Here is a 19,224-nt window from a genome sequence, read left to right as displayed (position 1 = left end):
AACAAGAGCAGCGGTCAGTTCTGTCTGGGGACAAGGTGGGTGAAACCCAGCCCCCCTCTGCAAGGCCAAGGTTCCTGCATGACACCCAGCTGCTGCTCCATGGTGGGCAAGGCCCAGGCACACGGTCCCTGGGCTCCCTCTCCCCCCCCCACCCCTCTGTACACATAAGGGGAGCATGATGGTACTCACAGATGGAGGCCTCCCCGGCCTCGGACGACACAGGAGATGTGGTCTGTGGGGTTCCTCGGGGGTCCTGGGTAGGCTCCCGGCAGGCTCCTGGCTCGCGGCGTCCTCCGGCTCCTCCTCCTCGGTGTCCAGGACGGGTCCCTCTGCCCCGGGGTCGATGACCACCCAGGGGGCATGGACGGCGTGAGCCCCCAGGATGCGGTCCAGGGCCTGAAAGTGGGGGCAGGCCTCCGGGTTGGCCCCTGGCAGGCAGGCCCAGGAGTAGGACTGCTGCAGGTCCTTTATTTTACAGCAGACCTGCTCCCAGGTCCGCTGGTGGCCTCTGGCGGCCAGGCTGTCAGCCATGCGGCCGTAGACAGCTGCGTTCCTGTGGCTAGTGCGGAGATCATGGACGTTAGAGGCTTCTCCCCAAATCTTGATGAGGTCCACGATCTCCGCAGTAGACCAAGCGGGTGCCCGCCTCTTGCGGCCCTGAGCAGGCTCCTGGGAGCCGCCAGGCTGGTCCCGGGAAGAGGGGGAGGGCTGGGTGGCATCGGGTGGCTGGCTCATGGCGTGCCAGGTGCAGGGTCTGCTGGCTGGGTGCTGGTAGGCTTGCAACTGGCACAAACTGTGTAGCCAGCCCGTGGCCCTTTAAGGGCTCCGGGGCCAGGAGGGGGGCAGACAAGTTTCCCTGGTGTTGGCCAGAGTGGCCACCAGGGCAAGCTGGGAAGGGTTAGCCTCCCACTAGTTCGAATTAGGCGTTAGTCCTCGTAGAATGAGGTTTACCTAGTTCGAATTAAGCGCTCCGCTAGTTCGAATTAAGTTCGAACTAGCGGAGCGCTAGTGTAGCGCCTATCAAAGTTAATTCAAACTAACGTCTGTTAGTTCGAATTAACTTTGTAGTGTAGACATACCCTCTCTTATCTTCTACATATCTGCAAATTGATTGCTTAAGTATTTGCTCCATTATTTTTCTGGGTATTTAAATTAAGTTTCACTAGTCTACAATTCCCTGGGTTTTGCTTTTGTAGTATAAGGTAAATTTTTCAACAGCTATGGGCATAGCCATGCATGAATCTTTATGGTTCATTAAAGCTCCAACATGATGTAATGGGGGAAAAGATACCTGCAACTACCCTCGAAGTACAACATCTAGAGTAGACCAAGGACTGGGATTAGAAATAATTTATTTGTGATTGTAGGTAATAATAAACTATAATTCCAAACATCAATATACTATTATCAAAGTGCCATTTTAGAAGTATTTCTCAGTGTATCTAACAGTTTAAATCTATTGACATAACAGATGCCTTTCTTGTGCTTTTTAATATGAGCATAAGGGCTTTGTTCCTATGACTTCAAAAATAAATACATGTGTGCAGCCTCATAGTAGAAAACTGGAGCAAGTAGTTTGTTTGGTTTGACCTGGCATTGAGAAGCATCCTATTTAATGAATTCTTCATCTTTGATGAGACTGAAACAAATGTGTATTCATTCTGGTTTCACACACACACACACACACACACACACGTAAAACTGAAAATTCACAATTACCAACCCTACCTTCTCCTTTCATGATTAAATATTTGAAAATATCAATTCTCTGAAAATGTTTAATGGTGTGGTTTTAGTATTTTGTGTTTGTGATTTTAATCCTGGAAAATGCTTATCACATACTAGTTGCTGAAATCTTATTCTATATCACAGATTTAATTAGTAAGATCAGGTGTTAAAAAAAACCCTAAAATGGCTCAGCATTTAGAAATTGCAAGATAATAGACAACAAATACCATACACATGCTTATTGTGTTGTTTGGATGGTTGTGTTGATTTATATCTGCTGTGGTTGTACTGGAAGACTTTTGCTGGGGGTAGATCATAGAATCCTAGAACACTAGAACTGGAAGGGACCTTGAGAGGTCATCGAGTCCAGTCCCCTGCCCTCATGGCAGGACCAAGCACCATCTAGGTCATAGATGTCTGTCATATATATCTCCAATGATGGAGATTCCACAACCTCCCTAGGCAGTTTATTCCAGTGTTTAACCACCCTGACAGGAAGTTTTATGGGTATATGTGTGAATTGCAGTGAGAAGCTATGTGTGGGGTTACTGTGTGTGCTGATTGCGGTATTGCATGTAGGTGTAGCCCAGTAGGGCTCTGGGAGGGGCTTCTCCCCCTCTGGGTCAATGGGTGGCCTTTCCGCCCCCCTATAGTATGTTGTGTTGTTCTGTGAAAGTTGTTTGGATTTGTGTGAGTGTGTCATGGCGTATGCACACCCCATCCCTTGAGGTGCGGGTATCCAGAGGTGTGGACACTGCCTGGTCCACTGCCAGGTTATCAGCTACCTCTATCAGTCTGTACCAATGGTCCTTAGTCCAGGGCAGTAAAGCCTAATGGCTACAATCTATAAGGGTAGCCCTCTGATCAGGGCAGCACAGCCCAATGGCTAGAATCTATGGGTATGTCTACACTACCACCCTAATTTGAACTAGGGTGGTAATGTAGGCAACCGGAGTTGCAAATGAAGCCCGGGATTTGAATTTCCTGGGCTTCATTTGCATAAAGCCGGGCGCCACCATTTTTAAATGTCCGCTAGTGCGGACTCCGTGCCGCGAGGCTACACGCGACACGGACTAGGTAGTTCGGACTGCTCCAATCCTGGAGGGCCCACCACAGGCAGCTCCTTTTGGTGGCTGGCCCGCCTGGCTCCTCTGCCACAGGTTATGTGCTGGCTCCCTGTGGAGGCTTCAGTACATACTGCAGAGCTCACAGAGAAGTCTCCCCAGGAGCGGGGCTGGCAGCCCCTGTCAGCTCTGTTCCTAGGGAGGCTTTGCTGCGCGCTCTGCCGTATAAAGCTTATTTAAGCTTATTTAAGCTTTATACTGCACAGCTTGTCATGCGTGTAACTGCTAGGGATTTTAGCAGTTACATGGTTCCATTTTTAAATGACTTTGTACATCCCTGGTTGTGGCCTGGGGCAGGGGATTAGAGTGCAGGGTCTGGGAGGGAGTTGTGAACTGGAGCAGGAGTGCAGGAAGCGGTACAGGTATTTGGGTTGTCACTGGAGGTAGGGGATGGGGTGAGGAAATTGTGACCTGAAGGGGGAATGCAGGAGGAGATGCAGGGTCTGGGAAGGGGTATGAGTGCAGGACTGGGGGTGCAGAGGTGTGGGTTAGTTGAGGGAGGAGTGCAGGAAGTGGGGCAAAGGGTTGGGGGGAGGGAGCAACTGGGATGCAGAGGCTTGCTCTGGCTGAGAGCCACTTACCTGGGCGGATCCCAGCCAGCAGTGCAGCAAGTTCCTTAGTAAGGGTACATCCACACTACAGCGTTATTTCAAAATATCTTATTTTGAAATAGTTATTTCGAAATAAGATATTTCAAAATAACACGTCTACACACAAAATGCATTTCAAAATAGCGTTTTGCTATTTCGAAATAGCGCGCCCACACTGAGTGGATGTTGAATCGCATTTAAGGCCGGCTGGAACCAGGTCTGGCAGGGCATCAGATCAGGAGTTACTTTGTGTGGCTGCTGCCTGAGGCTATCTGAGGTGTGTGCTACAAGGGATCCCCTCGGACAGTCAGTTCTCAGGTTTTCCTGCTTGCTTGCCTACCTCGATGAGGGACAGCAAAGCATTTTTTTCTCTGCGTGCTCTGGTTGACCTCACTCGGAACACCACAGCACTCTGTAACATGGAGCCAGAGCTGCTCCTGGGCACTCTGGTGCTTCTCTTGGACCCATTGCTGCAAGCTTGGCTGCACTTTCTGCAGGCTACCATACGGGAGGTCCATCGGGCGTGCTGTCAGTATCCAGGAGGTCCTGCAGGAGAGCTTCCACCCAGACTAACAGTCTCCCTGGTCTGCTTGTGCCTCATTCCTCCCTAACGTCCTTCCACTTACTCCTCCCTAAGCCCCCTAACATTCATGAAACACACATGGCCCCTGCAACTTCTCTGGGCATGGAAGGCAGGAACCCTTAGGGTAAGTCTAGACTATATGCCTCTGGCGACAGAGGCATGTAGATTAGGCTACCCGGCATAGAAAAATTCAAATCCCGGGCCATTTAAATAATCACTGCTTCATTTAAATTTAAATGGCTGCCGCGCTGAGCCGATCAGCTGTTTGTCGGCTCAGCACGGTAGTCTGGACACTCTGCGGTAAACATCAAATGCATTTGTCGACCGCCCCAGTAAACCTCATCCCAGGAGGCATACCTGGGAGGTCGACAAATGCCTTTGATGTCGACCGCGGAGTGTCCAGACTACCTCGCTGAGCCGACAAACAGCTGATCGGCTCAGCGCGGCAGCCATTTAAATTTAAATGAAGCGGCGATTATTTAAATGGCGCTTCATTTTCCTATGCCAGGTAGCCTAATCTACATGCCTCTGTCGCCAGAGGCATGTAGTCTAGACGTACCCTAAGGGTCCCTGCCTTCCATGCCCAGAGAAGTTGCAGAGGCCATGTGTGCTTCATGAATGTTGCAAGCCTGGGGGCAGGAGAGGTACTTCACATGCTGCCTGTTCTGCCTGTCCTGTAAACAGGCAGCTCCTATTGGCTGGAAACCGGCCAATGGGAGCTGCAAGATTATTCTAGGAGTGGAGGCAATGTGAGAAGCCTCTCCCCCCAGGCTCCCAGCATTCACAGAAGCAAATGGCCCTGCAACCAGCTTTTCTGAGAGCTGAGTGATGGTGGGGCAGGCTGGGAGCTGGCTGAGGCTTCTGCGAGCTAGATCCAGTGACTCATTGTGGCCTGTGGGCCATATTTTGCCTGGTCCTGATCTATGCAGTTTCCCTCATACAGTCAATTAAATTGTTGTAAATAGATTAGCTGTGTGTAAGGGTGGTGATTTACTTCTAATCTCACAGTAATCTAGGACTCTTGGTAGGGTACCAGCTTGGTTAGACTGGATGGACTGGATGCTATTGCTGCAAATGGTGTCTGGTCTGTCTGGTCTGGAAAAGTTGGCAAACCTAACTCTCAGCATGACATAGTTATATGCCTTAATATAACTGTACACTTAATTAGTGTAATTTATAAAGTCAAAATGGCTGAGAACTTTAAAATGGTATGATAACAGACTTCAAAACCAAGTAATTTGGTTATACTCTGAACCAAAAGAGCTTGGTCATGCTTGTAGCTACTACCATTGATTGCTTCACACTTACTAAAAAGATATAGGCTTCAGAGTGACACAGTGACTCTCCTAGAATCCTATTAGGTGGATTTTAAACTTGGAAGTAGAAAGTATAAGGTAAAAACTCTGTTTATTCATGAATTTTACGGGCAAAAATAGATAATTACGATCATATAGTCTAAACTGTATTACATATCCCATAGAAATGGTTTTTCTGTATATCTATTTTGTTTAAAGTTACTTAAAAATATGGTGGTATGCATTGTTTGGTATTGTCTATAAGGTAGTTTCCATAATTTGGAAAATCATGGAAATATCAATCCTTAAATTATTCCTTATATAAAAAAGCGCGAGTTTTAGTCAAAATCATGTTGTTATTATACTGTTATAATTGTTGCGTGCTGATCTGAAATTGCCTTTTATTTTTTTGTCCAGTGTTTGCTTTTGCATGATATTTGTATGAATCCTGATTCTTTCTTAGTTTTAGGAACGACTATAATAAACAAAATTAATGTTTGTATTTTTTAAAATACTACACATTATCCTTTAAATTATGGTCACTGCCATTTCTCTGGTCTGACAGACTTTGCAGTTTTTCTATTTAAATCCACTTTTAACCAAACAGTTGCTGTTTAAATAGGAACTTCGGGTATGTCTACACTACAATGTTAGTTCGAACTAACAGACGTTAGTTCGAACTAACATTCATAGGTGCTACACTAGCGCTCCGCTAGTTCGAATTTGAATCGAACTAGCGGAGCGCTTAGTTCGAACTAAGAAAACCTCATTTTACGAGGATTAAGCCTAGTTCGAACTTACTAGTTCGAATTAAGGGGTGTGTAGCCCCTTAATTCGAACTAGTGGGAGGCTAGCCCTCCCCAGGTTTCCCTGGTGGCCACTCTGGCCAACACCAGGGAAACTCGTCTGCCCCCCTCCCGGCCCCGGACCCCTTAAAGGGGCACGGGCTGGCTACGGTGCCCGTGCCAGGTGCAAGCCTGCCAGCACCCAGCCAGCAGACCCTGCACCTGGCACGGCACAGAGCCACCCACCCGATGTCCCCCAGCCCACCCCCTCTTCCCGGGACCAGGCTGGCGGCTCCCGGGAGCTTGCCCGGGACCGCAAGAGGCGGGCACCTTCCTGGGCTAGTGCGGACATCGTGGACCTCATCCACGATCTCTGCACTAGGCACAGGAAAGTGGCCGGCTAGGGCAGGAGAGCTGCCAGCCTGGCCACCCAGGAGCAGGTTTGCATGATAATCAAGGGGGTCCACTGAGACCCCCGACCCTGAGCCCTGAGCTTACAATGGCCGTCCTGGGTCAGACCAAAGGTCCATCTAGCCCAGTAGCCTGTCTGCCGACAGCGGCCAACCCTAGGAACCCTGGAGGGGATGGACCGAAGACAGTGACCAAGCCATTTGTCTCGTGCCATCCCTCTCCAGTCTTCCACAAACTTTGGGCAGGGACACCACTCCTACCCCCTGGCTAAGACTACTCCATGGACCCAACCTCCATGACTTGATCTCACTTCCCTTTAAACTCTGTTCTAGTTGTAGCCTTCACAGCCTCCTGCAGCAAGGAGTTCCACAGGTTAACTATTTGCTTTGTGAAGAACAACTTTCTGTTACTAGTTTGAAGCCTGCTACCCATTCCTTTCCTTTGGTGTCCTCTAGTCCTTCTTTATGGGAACTTTTCTGTACGCACCCTCTCCACTCAACCCCTGCTTTTAGAGACCTCTATCCTGTCCCTGCTCCATCTCCTCTTTTCTAAGCTGAACAGTCCCAGTCTCTGTAGCCTTTCTTCATCTGGGACCTGTTCCCAACCCCTGATCATGTTAGTTGCCCTCCCCTCTCCCAGCCTTTCTCTTCCCCTCTCCCACCTCCTTTTCCCAGTCTCCCCCAGTTTTGTTCAATAAAGACAGATTCCATTTTTGAACACAATTGTCCTTTCTTTTGTACATCAAGAAAAGGGGCTAGGGAAGGGTAAGTGGAAGGAGGTGAGGGAGGAATGGGGCACGAGCCCCCGATGGGGAGGACTGGGCTGGCTCTGTGGGCTTCTGGGGGTGGAAGCTCTCCTGCAGCCCCCCAATTGCCCCCTCTCCTCAGATGGCAGCCTGCGGCAAGTGCAGCCGGGCTGATGGCCGAGTGGTGTGATGTGCCCAGTGTGGGCACTCCGGGCACTCCAAGCCAGGACTGGTTTTCAAGCGGGGCACCCCTGAGAACTGTCTGTCCGGGGTGGGGGTCGGGACCCTTTAAGCACAGCCCTCGGCTAGCCTGAGACAGCAGCTCCACGCTCTAAGTCCTCCTCTGATGCCCTGCCGGCACTGCTTCCGGCTATCCTTAAGCCCTGTTCAGGGTCCACTCAATGTGGACATGCTAGTTCGAATTAGCAAAACGCTAATTCGAACTACTTTTTAGTTCTAGACGCGTTAGTTCGAATTAGCTTAGTTCGAATTAACTAATTCGAACTAAGTTAGTTCGAACTAACTCTGTAGTGTAGACATACCCTTCTAGACTACCGTTAGCATGAGAACGTTTTTCTAATTATATTTGTACTGCTATATTTCATTGTATGGTCCTGCAACACTTTATAAGATTAGCAAGTGCAGAAACATACAGAAGGTATTACTTACAAGTCTGTTATCAAAACTACATTAGAAATCACATTAGAAAAACAACATTAGAAAAAATAGTCTATCTACAATACGTTGAATAAATCATTCAGTTTGGTCAGATTTGCACAACATCTCATTAAAGAACATTCTCAACCCCCCCCCCCCTCAATCCCCCAAACCAGCAACCCCAACCTCATTTCATTCTCTGTCCCTTCCATCAAATCCACAAAATGAAAGGTTCTAGGAAACTAGCTTTGTAAAGGTAATTGTAAGAGTGTGCTGGGAACCAATAGCTGAGCCAGCATGCAAGTCACTTAAACACCAATTAAGTTTCCCTATGGTGGACCTGATGGGGGCCTAATTAGTGGATTAGAATGAGCTGGGGGAGGACTAAAGAGTAAATTGGCCCATTAACATAGGGGGAATAAGAAGGCACAGGCACGAAGTATAGGGAAGAGAGAGAGAGAGAAGGAGACTAGTAGGGTCAGAACCAGGAAGGTTTTCTGGATAGAAAGCTTATTCATCTCAGTAGAGAAAAGAGGAGAAACAGGAGCGGTTTCATAGTGTATGTATTTGTAAGGTAGCGGAAAGAGAAAATGTAAATAACAGTACTGGGTGTTTAGTGGCTGAAGATAGAGCAGAAGTCAGGAGTCAAACAAATATTTCATCTAAATCAGCGATTCTGTAGAGCCTTGTCTGCACACAAACATGGTCCTACAAGTGAGTTTTGAAACTATATAGTTAAATTGATATGTTTGCACATAACCAAATTAAGCTACTTTTAAACCAAAGAATATCTATTCATAATGATACATAACTTAGTACAGTAAGAACTCCCAAAGATATTGCAGGAAACTACCAGATCTGTCACAAATTGGGGATGTGAATAAGTAGTTGACTAGTCGATTAACTGATAAGCCTAGGTTTATCGGTTAATCTAGTCAAATAACTCACATCCCCTCCGCCCCCACTGTTTCTGTATCAGAGGCATCAAGGGCGGGGAGCAGGAGCCAGTCCATGAGGGGAGCTGATTTTTAAACTAGCTTCCATCGCAGACCGGCTTCCATCTGGCATCCAGTGCTGCTGCCTCTGATAGAGCTATCAGTTAACTGAATAGTCAACTAACTGCATGAATTCTTAGCAGTTAGATGACTATTCTGTAGTCCATGGGGTCGGGACTGTCAGCCAGAGCATTCCCAGTTCCATGAGAGTAGGGCTACAGTGCACTGGCTGCCAGCCCTACCCCTGGGAACTATAGAATAGTCGACTAACTGATAAGAATTCATGCGGTTAGTCGACTATTCAATTAACCAATAGCTAACATCCCTATCGCAAATATATCCACTATTTTTCTTGAACTGTAATTCAGTCACATTGTATAACACAGCAGCACTACCGAAAGATTCCTTGAAATTCAACCCTCCGCAAAAACAATGAAACCTTTGGCATCATAGAGAGCAATATTGTTAGTGAATTACTGTAATATAAATTACAGCTGGTCCCCGAGTTATGAACGCATTAACTTACGACCGTTCGTATTTACGAACGAAATCCACACTTATGAACAGTGCGGCCGTACGTAAGTGAATGTAATCCGACTTACAAACAGATTGTTACGATCTAGTGTTTGGTACGTAACTCATTAGTAAGTCGGGGACTGGCTGTATAGGTTTACCAGATACTTTCACCAAAACTACTGAACATGGTGGGAAAAAAATTGGTTCAGCAAAAAGAAAAAAAAAAAAAAGAATAAAAGAAAAGAAATGCACAAAAAATATACCGGATACCTGGCAACCCTAATGAATTATCCTGAGCATAAATGAGATCGAATTTGGCCCCTGTTGCTTTCATTTAATTTTTTTAATGCACATTTATAAATGTGCAGCTGTGAACAAATATCCCACATCATAACTGAATGTCTCCAATTTAAAATAAAAAGATTTCATACATCAAAACTTAAATTTGCCCTACATTTTCAAAGCATAAGTATGGTAAGCCCCTCAATATACATTTACACTGCAACAAAATCCTTATGCCAATGAATCTCAAAGCCCAGGTCAACTGACTCAGGCTCATGGGGTTTATGTTACAGTGCTAAAAATAGCAGTGTAGACATTCCTACTGGGTTGGCAACCAGGCTCTGAAACCTGGTGAGGGGACTAGGGGTCTCAGAGCCCAGGCTTCAGCCCAAGCAGAAACATCTACACTGCTATTTATAGGCAGTCATTTGATCCAGGCTCTGAAACTCACTGTGTTTTTTTGGCAGTGTAGACATATCTTCCCAGATCAGATCCTTACAGTTCTCAATTTAATATGGGAAGTTTTCTGAAATCTGTCAGAGTCTAATTTTAATAGTATCAGAGGGGTAGCTGTGTTAGTCTGAATCTGCAAAAGCGGTGAGGAGTCCTGTGGCACCTTACAGACTAACTCAACTGGGTATGTCTACACTACAAAGTTAATTCGAACTAACAGCCGTTAGTTTGAATTAACTTTCATTAGCGCTACACAGGCAAACCGCTAGTTCAAACTTAATTTGAACTAGCGGAGCGCTTAATTCGAACTAGGTAAACCTCATTCTACGAGGACTAACGCCTAGTTCGAATTAAGTAGTTCGAATTAAGGGCTGTGTAGCCACTTAATTCGAACTAGTGGGAGGCTAGCCCTCCCCAGCTTGCTCTGGTGGCCACTCTTGGCACAACCAGGGAAATTCTTTTGCCCCCCCTCCCGGCCCCAGAGCCCTTAAAGGGGCACAGTCTGGCTACGGTGCCTGTGCCAGGTGCAAGCCTGCCAGCACCCAGCCAGCAGACCCTGCACCTGGCACGGCACGAGCCAGCCACCCACTGCCACCCAGCCCTCTGCCTCTTCTCGGGACCAGGTTGGCGGCTCCCAGGAACCTGCCCGGGGCCGCAAGAGGCGGGCGCCCTCCTGGTCTAGTGCGGAGATCGTGGACCTCATCCAGGTTTGGGGGGAGGCCTCCAACGTCCACGACCTCCGCACTAGGCACAGGAAAGTGGCCGTCTAGGGCAGGATAGCTGCCAGCCTGGCCACCAAAGGCCACATGCAAACCCAGGAGCAGGTTTGCATGAAAATCAAGGTGGTCCAGTGAGACCGCCAACCCTGAGCCCTGAGCTTAGAACATAAGAACATAAGAATGGCCATACTGGGTCAGACCAAAGGTCCATCTAGCCCAGTAGCCTGTCTGCCGACAGCGGCTAATGCTAGGTACCCTGGAGGGGATGGACCGAAGACAATGACCAAGCCATTTGTCTCGTGCCATCCATCTCCAGCCTTCCACAAACAGAGGCCAGGGACACTATTTCTACCCCCTGGCTAATACCACTCCATGGACCCAACCTCCATGACTTTATCTAACTTTAAACTCTGTTATAGTTCTAGCCTTCATAGCCTCCATAGCCTTCCACGGGTTGACTATTTGCTTTGTGAAGAACTTTCTTTTATTAGTTTGAAGCCTGCTACCCATTAATTTCATTTGGTGTCCTCTAGTCCTTCTATTATGGGAACTAATGAAGAACTTTTCTTTATGCACCCTCTCCACACCACTCATGATTTTATAGACCTCTGTTATATCCCCCCTCAGTCTCCTCTTTTCTAAGCTGAAAAGTCCCAGTCTCTTTAGCCTCTCTTCATATGGGACCTGTTCCGGACACCTGATCATTTTAGTTGCCCTTTTCAGAACCCTTTCCAAGGCCAAAACATCTTTTCTGGGGTGAGGAGATCACATCTGTACATAGTACTGGAGATATGGCGTACCTTAGTTTGATACTTCCCCTCCTTCTTCTTCCCCTGGCTTCCCGCTTCCAGCTCCCTCCTCCCAGGTTTCCCCCTCCCCTCTCCCACCTCCTTTTCCCAGTCTCCCCAGAGGCTAATCCCCCCCCACCCTCCACTTTTGTTAAATAAAGAGAGTTTCTATTTTTGAACACACGTCTCCTTTATTTTGTACATCAGGAAGGGGGGGTTCGGGAGGGGTAAGTGGAAGGAGGTGAGGGAGGAATGGGGTACGAGCCCCCGATGGGGAGGACTGGGGTGGCTCTGCGGGCTCCTTGGGATGGAAGCTCTCCTGCAGCCCCCCGATTGACCCCCCCCAGATGGCAGCCTGCGGCAAGTGCAGCCGGGCTGATGGCCAAGTGCTGTGATGTGCCAAGTGTGGGCACTCAGGGCACTCCAAGCCAGGACTGCTTTGCTGTCCCTTATCAAGGTAGACAAGCAAGCGGGGAACCCTGAGAACTATCTGTCTGGGGTGGGGGTCGGGTCCCTTTAAGCACAGCCCTCGGCTAGCCTGAGACAGCAGCTCCACGCTCTAAGTCCTAAACTGATGCCCTGCTGGCACTGCTTCCGGCCAGCCTTAACTTCGGTTCAGGGTCCACTCAATGTGGACATGCTAGTTCGAATTAGCAAAACGCTAATTTGAACTAATTTTTAGGTCTAGATGCACTAGTTCGAATTAGCTTAGTTCGAATTAACTAATTCGAATTAAGTTAGTTCGAATTAGTGCTGTAGTGTAAACATACCCTTAGTCTATAACGGTATGTCTACACTACCCCGCTAGTTCGAACTACCTCGTGGAATGAGGAGTAACGGTAGTTCGAACTAGGAAGCCTAGTCCGAACTACCTAGTTCATGCCGCGTGTAGCCGCGCGGCACGGCGTTCGAACCAGCCGGGATTTAAAAATGGCGGCCCCCGGCTTATGCAAATGAAGCCCGGGAAATTCAAATCCCGGGCTTCATTTGCAAGTGCGGTATGCCTACATTACCCCGCTAGTTCGAACTAGCGGGGTAGTGTAGACATACCCGAAGGTGCCACAGGACTCCTTGCCGCTTTTAATTTTAATAGGTTTTTGTTGATAGTGTTCATTGTATCCAAACCCCCAGCCTCTTGTAAGCTCTTCCTAGTTCTGGAGGAAGAACAACATATGAACATACATGGTGGAGACGCAGTGACCTCTACAGTATTAGAGATTGTCCAGTGTCTGGTATGCCAATTCAGTTACATATTGTTTGTATTCCTCTGTCAGAGAGTTTCTCAGAGTGGTCCGTGAAACCACTTTGAGAAACCTGCTAACTGGTCACTCCAGTGTGTATATTTACTGGCATCATGGCCATGGAGCCTCGCGGCACCCACTGACTCTGGTTCATTGTTTGCAGCCTAGGGGAGCTGCAGGAAGTGTTGGCCCAGCCCATGCTACTTCCTGCGGCTCCCCTTGGCTGCAAATGGCAAATTAGAGCCAATGGGAGCTGCAAGATTCTGTGGTGTAGAGCCAGTAAGTAAACACACCTGAGCAGCTGGTTAGCAGATTTCTCAAAGTGGTTTCATGGCTTTGCATAGGAAATTGTATAGTAATTGTCAGGGCCCGCCGAGCTGCGGCGATCCTTGCTTGCCAGACGCGCTGTCCGGTGTTCTGCACGTGCGCAGATTGTTCTGTGCATGTGTAGATCGCCCGAACCTGGCTCTTCCGGGATGTAATCTACTCGCCATGGGTGAATAGATTACATAGATTGTTGAGCCCTGGTAATTTTTCTCTAAGGCTATGTTTACATTACGAGATAAAGTCAAATTTATTAAGGTCAATTTTTAATCCCCTGATTTTGTAAAGTAGAAGGTGCATGTCCTCATTGTGCGCAAGAATTCAATGCAGTTTGAAATAGCCATGCCCAGTAGGGTGGCTAGGTTGACTCTGAGAATGATGCACTGTGGGTAGCTGTTCCACAGTTCCTGTGCCCCTTTGCATTCTGGGTTATTGCCTTATGCTGGAGTATATCCAGAAGATATTGGGTCCACCTGAATGAGGAAGAATCTCAGGAGGCCATAAACATACTCTTCTGCGAAGTACTTGAATTGAGTGACTAACAAAGGCCGATGGCCTTAGATCCTCTGGACACAGTGGAACGCTGGTTCTTGTGCTGTCAGACAAGTATAGATTGGTGGTACTGCATAGTTATACAGGTTTGGGATGATCAGCAATGGCTGCAAAACTTTTGCATGCATAAGGCCACTTTCATGAAAGTTTGTGAATTGCTTTCCTCTGCTCTGAAGTACAAGAATATCAGAATTAAACCCATTCTGACAGTGGAAAAGCGAGTGGCAATTGCCCTGTGGATGCTTGTAATGGCAAACAGCTACTGGTCAATTGCTTTGGGAAAGAAGAGGCATATTTGCAGTGATGATCCAGACTATCCATTTGCCTCATTTGTGTTCTGGAATGATTGCCTCGGCTCCTTTATTTTTACGGGGCACTGCTGAGCATCCCAGGCATATCCTTTCTCCTCCATGTCCTTTGCAATCTTGGCATATATATTTGTGTTCCTTTTGCTGGTTTCTAGTTCTGCAAGAACAGCTTCTCTCCCCACACAGCAATGAGGTCCAGGATCTCCTGCATACTCCATACTGGTGCTCGTCTGTAACCCTAGGAACTGCCTGCTCTGAGTACTGCTCACCATGCTGGCCACACAAGAAATGAAATTAAAATTTTCCCAGTGCTTTTCCTGTTCACCTGGAGAGCAGTAGAGTTGAAAGTCCTGGCCATAGTGGTCACCACGGGGCATCATGGGACACTTCTTGAAGGCCAAAAACTGAATTTTGCAGCAGTGTCTGTACTACCATAAAGTCAACCATGCAAAGCTGAATTTAGTATTACTTCTCATGGAAAGCAGGAGTACTGAAATCGACTTTAACGGCCCTTAAAATTGACGTAATAGGCTTGGTGCTGTGGACTCATTGTTTAGAAATTCAACCTAATATTGCTAAGTTTGACCTACACTCCCAGGGTATGTCTACACTACCCTCCTAGTTCGAACTAGGAGGGTAATGTATGCATACCGCACTTGCTAATGAAGCCCGGGATTTGAATTTCCCGGGCTTCATTAGCATAAGCGGGGAGCCGCCATTTTTAAATCCCCGCTGCTTCGAACCCCGTGTAGCGCGGCTACACGGGGCTCGAACTAGGTAGTTCGGACTAGGGTGCCTATTCCGAACTACCGGTACACCTCGTTTCACGAGGAGTACCGGTAGTTCGGAATAGGACCCTAGTCCGAACTACCTAGTTCGAGCCCCGTGTAGCCGCGCTACACGGGGTTCGAAGCAGCGGGGATTTAAAAATGGCGGCTCCCCGCTTATGCTAATGAAGCCCGGGAAATTCAAATCCCGGGCTTCATTAGCAAGTGCGGTATGCATACATTACCCCGCTAGTTCGAACTAGCGGGGTAGTGTAGACATACCCTCAGTGTGGACCAGGTATAAGATGTGAACATAAATTGTAGTTGAGTGCTTTTACAAATATTAGGAGCAATGTTATACATTTGGAACCATATTCTGACATCCTTACTCTCACTGAATACTTTTTTACACCATATATACATGCACCAATCTCAATGGTACTCCTCATGGAATAGGACACAGGTTGAACCTCTCTAAGGGTATGTCTACACAGGAAAGTTATTTTGAAATAACAGCCCTTATTTCGAAATAACTTTACTAGGGTGTGTCTAGACTACATGGCTCCGTTGATAGAGCCATGTAGATGAGTTTACTAGACATAGCAAAATGAAGCAGTGATTTAAATAATCGCTGCTTCATTTACATCAAAATGGCCACCGCGCTGTGCCGATCAGCTATTTGTCGGCACAGCGTGGTAGTCTAGATGGGGATCAGCTGACCCCAGAACCCTTTGTCGTCAGATCCTGTAAGCCTCGTTTCACGAGGCATAAAGGATCTGACGATAAAGGGTTCTGGGGTCAGCTGACCCCCGTCCAGACTACCGTGCTGTGCCGACAATCCACTGATCGGCGCAGCATGGTGGCCATTTTGATGTAAATGAAGCTGTGATTATTTAAATCGCTGCTTCATTTTGCTATGTCTAGTAAACTCATCTACATGGCTCTATCAACGGAGCCATGTAGTCTAGACACACCCCTAGTGTCTACACAGGCAAACTGCTATTTCAAAATAAATTCAAAATAGCGGACGACTTATTTCAAATTTGGGAAACTTCATTCTACGAGGACTAACGCCAAATTCGAAATAGCTATTTTGAAATAAGTGCTGTGTAGACACTTATTTCGAAATAGGGGGCCTCCAACCTTCCCAGGGTGCCCTGGTGGCCACTCCAGCCTCAACCAAGAACACTGCTCTCCCTCCCCCCTCCCCGGAGCCCTTAAAGGAGTAGACTCTGGCCACAGTGCTTGTGCCAGCTCCAAGCCTGCCAGCCAAGAACCAGTAGTCAGTGCCCCTGACCAGTGGCCTCAACACATGAGCCAGCAAGCCACTGGCAGCCAGCCCTCCACTGCTCCCCAGGAGCAGTCTGTCAGCTCCCAGGAGCCTGCCAGGGCCCGGCAAAGGTGGGCACCTTTCTGATCCAGAGAGGAGATCATGGACCTTATTCAGGTTTGGGGGAGATGCCCCAAACATCCATGATCTCTGCACTAGATGGAGGAACATGGCCGTCTATGGCTGGATAGCTGCCAGCCTGGCCACCAACGGTCACATGCGAACCAGGAGCAGGTTCGCATGAAAATAAGGTTGGTGCAGCGAGACCCCCACTCCTGAGCTCTGAGATTACCCTCCCTCTTCTTCCCCTTGCTTCCCCCTTCCAGCTCCCTCCTCCCAGGTTTTCCCCTCCCCTCTCCTACCCTCTCTCCTTCTCTCTCCCATCTCCTTTCCCCAGTCTCACCTCCCCCTAGTTTTGTTAAATAAAGACAGTTTGTGTTTATGAAAAAACATGTATTTTATTTGACATCAGGAAGGGGAGCAGTGTGTGTGGGGGGGTAAGTGGAAGGACATGAGGGAGGAATGAGGCACAAGCCCCCAGTGAGGCAGACCAAGGAGGCTCTCAGTGCTCCTCGGGTGGAAGCTCCCCTGCAAGGCCTCCTGGATACTGACAGCCCCCCGATGGACCTCCCGGATGGCAGCCTGCAGAAAGTGCAGCCAGGCTCACAGCAACGTGTCCAAGAACAGCACCAGAGTGCTTAGGGACAGCTCCAGCTCCATGTTGCAGAGTGCTGTGGTGTCCTGAGTGAGGTCAACCAGGGGACTCAGAGACAAAATGCTTTTCTGTCCCTCATCGAGGTAGGCAAACAAGAAGGGAAACCTGAGAACTGGCTGTCCAGGGGGGTCCCTTTAAGCACATGCCTCAGACAGCCTCAGGAAGCAGCCGCAGAAAGTAACTCCTGACCTGATGCCCTGCCGGACCTGGTTCCAGCCGGCCTTAAATGCGATTCAGCAGCCACTCAGTGTGGACGCGCTATTTCGAAATAGCAAAACGCTATTTCGAAATGCATTTTGTGTGTAGACGCGTTATTTCGAATTAACTATTTCGAAATAGCTTATTTCGAAATAATGCTGTAGTGTAGACATACCCATATCTAGTACTCTCTGGTCCGGCAACACCCGTGGTCTGTCATGATTTTAGTTAGCCAGATGTCTACTTACCATGGATATGGCCAAGTTTCCCACAGTCCCATAAAGTTTGTTTATAGCCATCGGACCTAGTGCTCAGTGTTCTGTGCTGTTATTTAGTTCTAATTTACCCCTGACTGTATATGAGAGCCCAATAAGCAATGGAATTGTTATAATGCCACTAGACAATGTTGACCTCCCATGGTTCAGCAAGTTCTCTGGTTCGAGACCAGTCAGGTACTTAGGGTGCCGGACTAGAGAAGTTCAACCTGTGCTACTAAACATGGGTCTCTTGTTAGAGTACCCTAACCGCCATGCTATGGCATATTCTGTAGCAGGGCACCTTGTTTCTTCTGTTGATGCTGTTCCACTGTGTTTAAATAATTAAATATGCATTGGGCCTAGAGCCAGGTGCAAGAGTGACACCAGCTCAAACTTAGACGTGAAAGTCCCTTTGAAGGCAAAATGTAACCCATGTCCTTTTCTTTGGTATTTCCCAGTGGCTTTTGTGAATCCCATTATCTGGGGCCTTTCTCTTCTCATGTATTGCATAGGAAGTTTTAGGGCATGTCTGAACTTCAAGATGAGGTGTAATTCCTAGTCTGAGGAGATATACCCATGCTGGTGCTGATCACACTAGCCCTAGTAGCACAAGCAATAGAAAAGGTTAGGACCCTTGATCATGTACCCATCTGAGACTCTAGAGACATAGTTAAGTGACATGTGTCTCTCATACCATATATGCTGTTACGGCTACACTCTATTTTTGAAGCATAGCAGAGTTAGCATGGGTACGTCTCGTCAAACTGGGGGATTGGGGCACAATGAAATTCAGGCCTCTAATTAAATACAAAAAACTATGTTTAAATGACAATAAGGACATAAACGTTTTTTAAAGAGTAAAAGAAAAACAAAATCACTGTAATTACTTGAGTTATGTCCTCAGTGTCAACCTTGTTTATACACTTCCTGGCTTTTGTTGGTTTGTGTCACAATTTTACTATTTAAATGTAATTTTTTGTATTTAATGTTCCTGTTTTATTTTAAAGAAAAACATTCCCAACTCTTTCATGGAAGATTATAAAACATACCTTATTTACCTGAAGAGACCAGAACTGGTACCTTTTCAGTCTTTCAGGTAAACACAAATGTAAGCAACATTTTTGTTAATGTATTATATATATTTATTTATCTAAAGTTATGTTATTTATTTGATTATACAGAACAGTTTCTTCTGAAGTGCTTAAATATTTGATAAAGACTGATTGTTAATGTTTTAAATATATATATATATATATATTTGCTCAGAACATGAGACGTCCTTTTTTGTCATGTAAACATACTGTTTGTTTTGACATTTAATCCATTTTAGGCAGTATATTTGAAAAGCAGCACCTATGCATGCATGAACATTTTGGTTTGTTCTATAGTACCAGAATCATTCAGAATATATTATGGGCTAATGAACATTGTGGGTAGAGTATAGAACCAAAAGTATGGTGAGAGGAATTCTGGCTGTTTGTGTTCTGGAGGGGCACTGCAATTTCTTCACACTTTGGAAGTATAGATTATGAACTCTTACTCCATGAGCTAGCTTAACATATTTGTCTGAGGGGGACAGAAAGGGAAGGGCAATGACCTCAGTTTCGCATGATCTTTCCAACAATCTTTGATGAGACTAGTGGAGTTTTCTTGGAACAGACTTTGTGCTTGAGGAGCGCAACTGGGGGAAGGCTCCACAACCTGCACCGTAGCTATGTATTATTTTGTCCTCTCTTTCTTCCTCCTCTGTGTGTCTTGTTTCTATGACTCTTTCACATATGTTTTTGGTCCTGCTGCAATTAATCTGTGCTTTTGCAGAACCCCTTTGAACATATGCAGCTAGAGTGCGGGCAGAAGCAGC

General features: G+C 47.1%; 1 protein-coding gene across 6 annotated transcripts in view; it reads left to right on the top strand.

Annotated features, from left to right (window-relative positions):
* The window catches only part of ADAMTS20 (ADAM metallopeptidase with thrombospondin type 1 motif 20), a 189,380-nt gene that overhangs the window by 29,378 nt on the left and 140,778 nt on the right, over positions 1-19,224 (top strand). Inside the window, exon 1 of one of the 6 annotated variants that reach the window (XM_075930257.1) lies at positions 18,369-18,471. The exons of 4 other annotated variants lie outside the window; for them this stretch is intronic. The gene's annotated coding sequence lies outside the window, so the exon portion shown is untranslated. Of the gene's footprint in view, positions 1-18,368; positions 18,472-19,224 lie in introns of those variants that run through there. One more of the 6 variants, XM_075930268.1, reaches the window with a different exon arrangement.

Source organism: Pelodiscus sinensis, chromosome 1, assembly GCF_049634645.1.
Source record: "Pelodiscus sinensis isolate JC-2024 chromosome 1, ASM4963464v1, whole genome shotgun sequence".
NCBI lineage: Eukaryota > Metazoa > Chordata > Testudines > Trionychidae > Pelodiscus > Pelodiscus sinensis.
The sequence above is the reverse complement of the archived record's forward strand: the minus strand, read 5'-3'. Positions and strand labels throughout refer to the sequence as shown.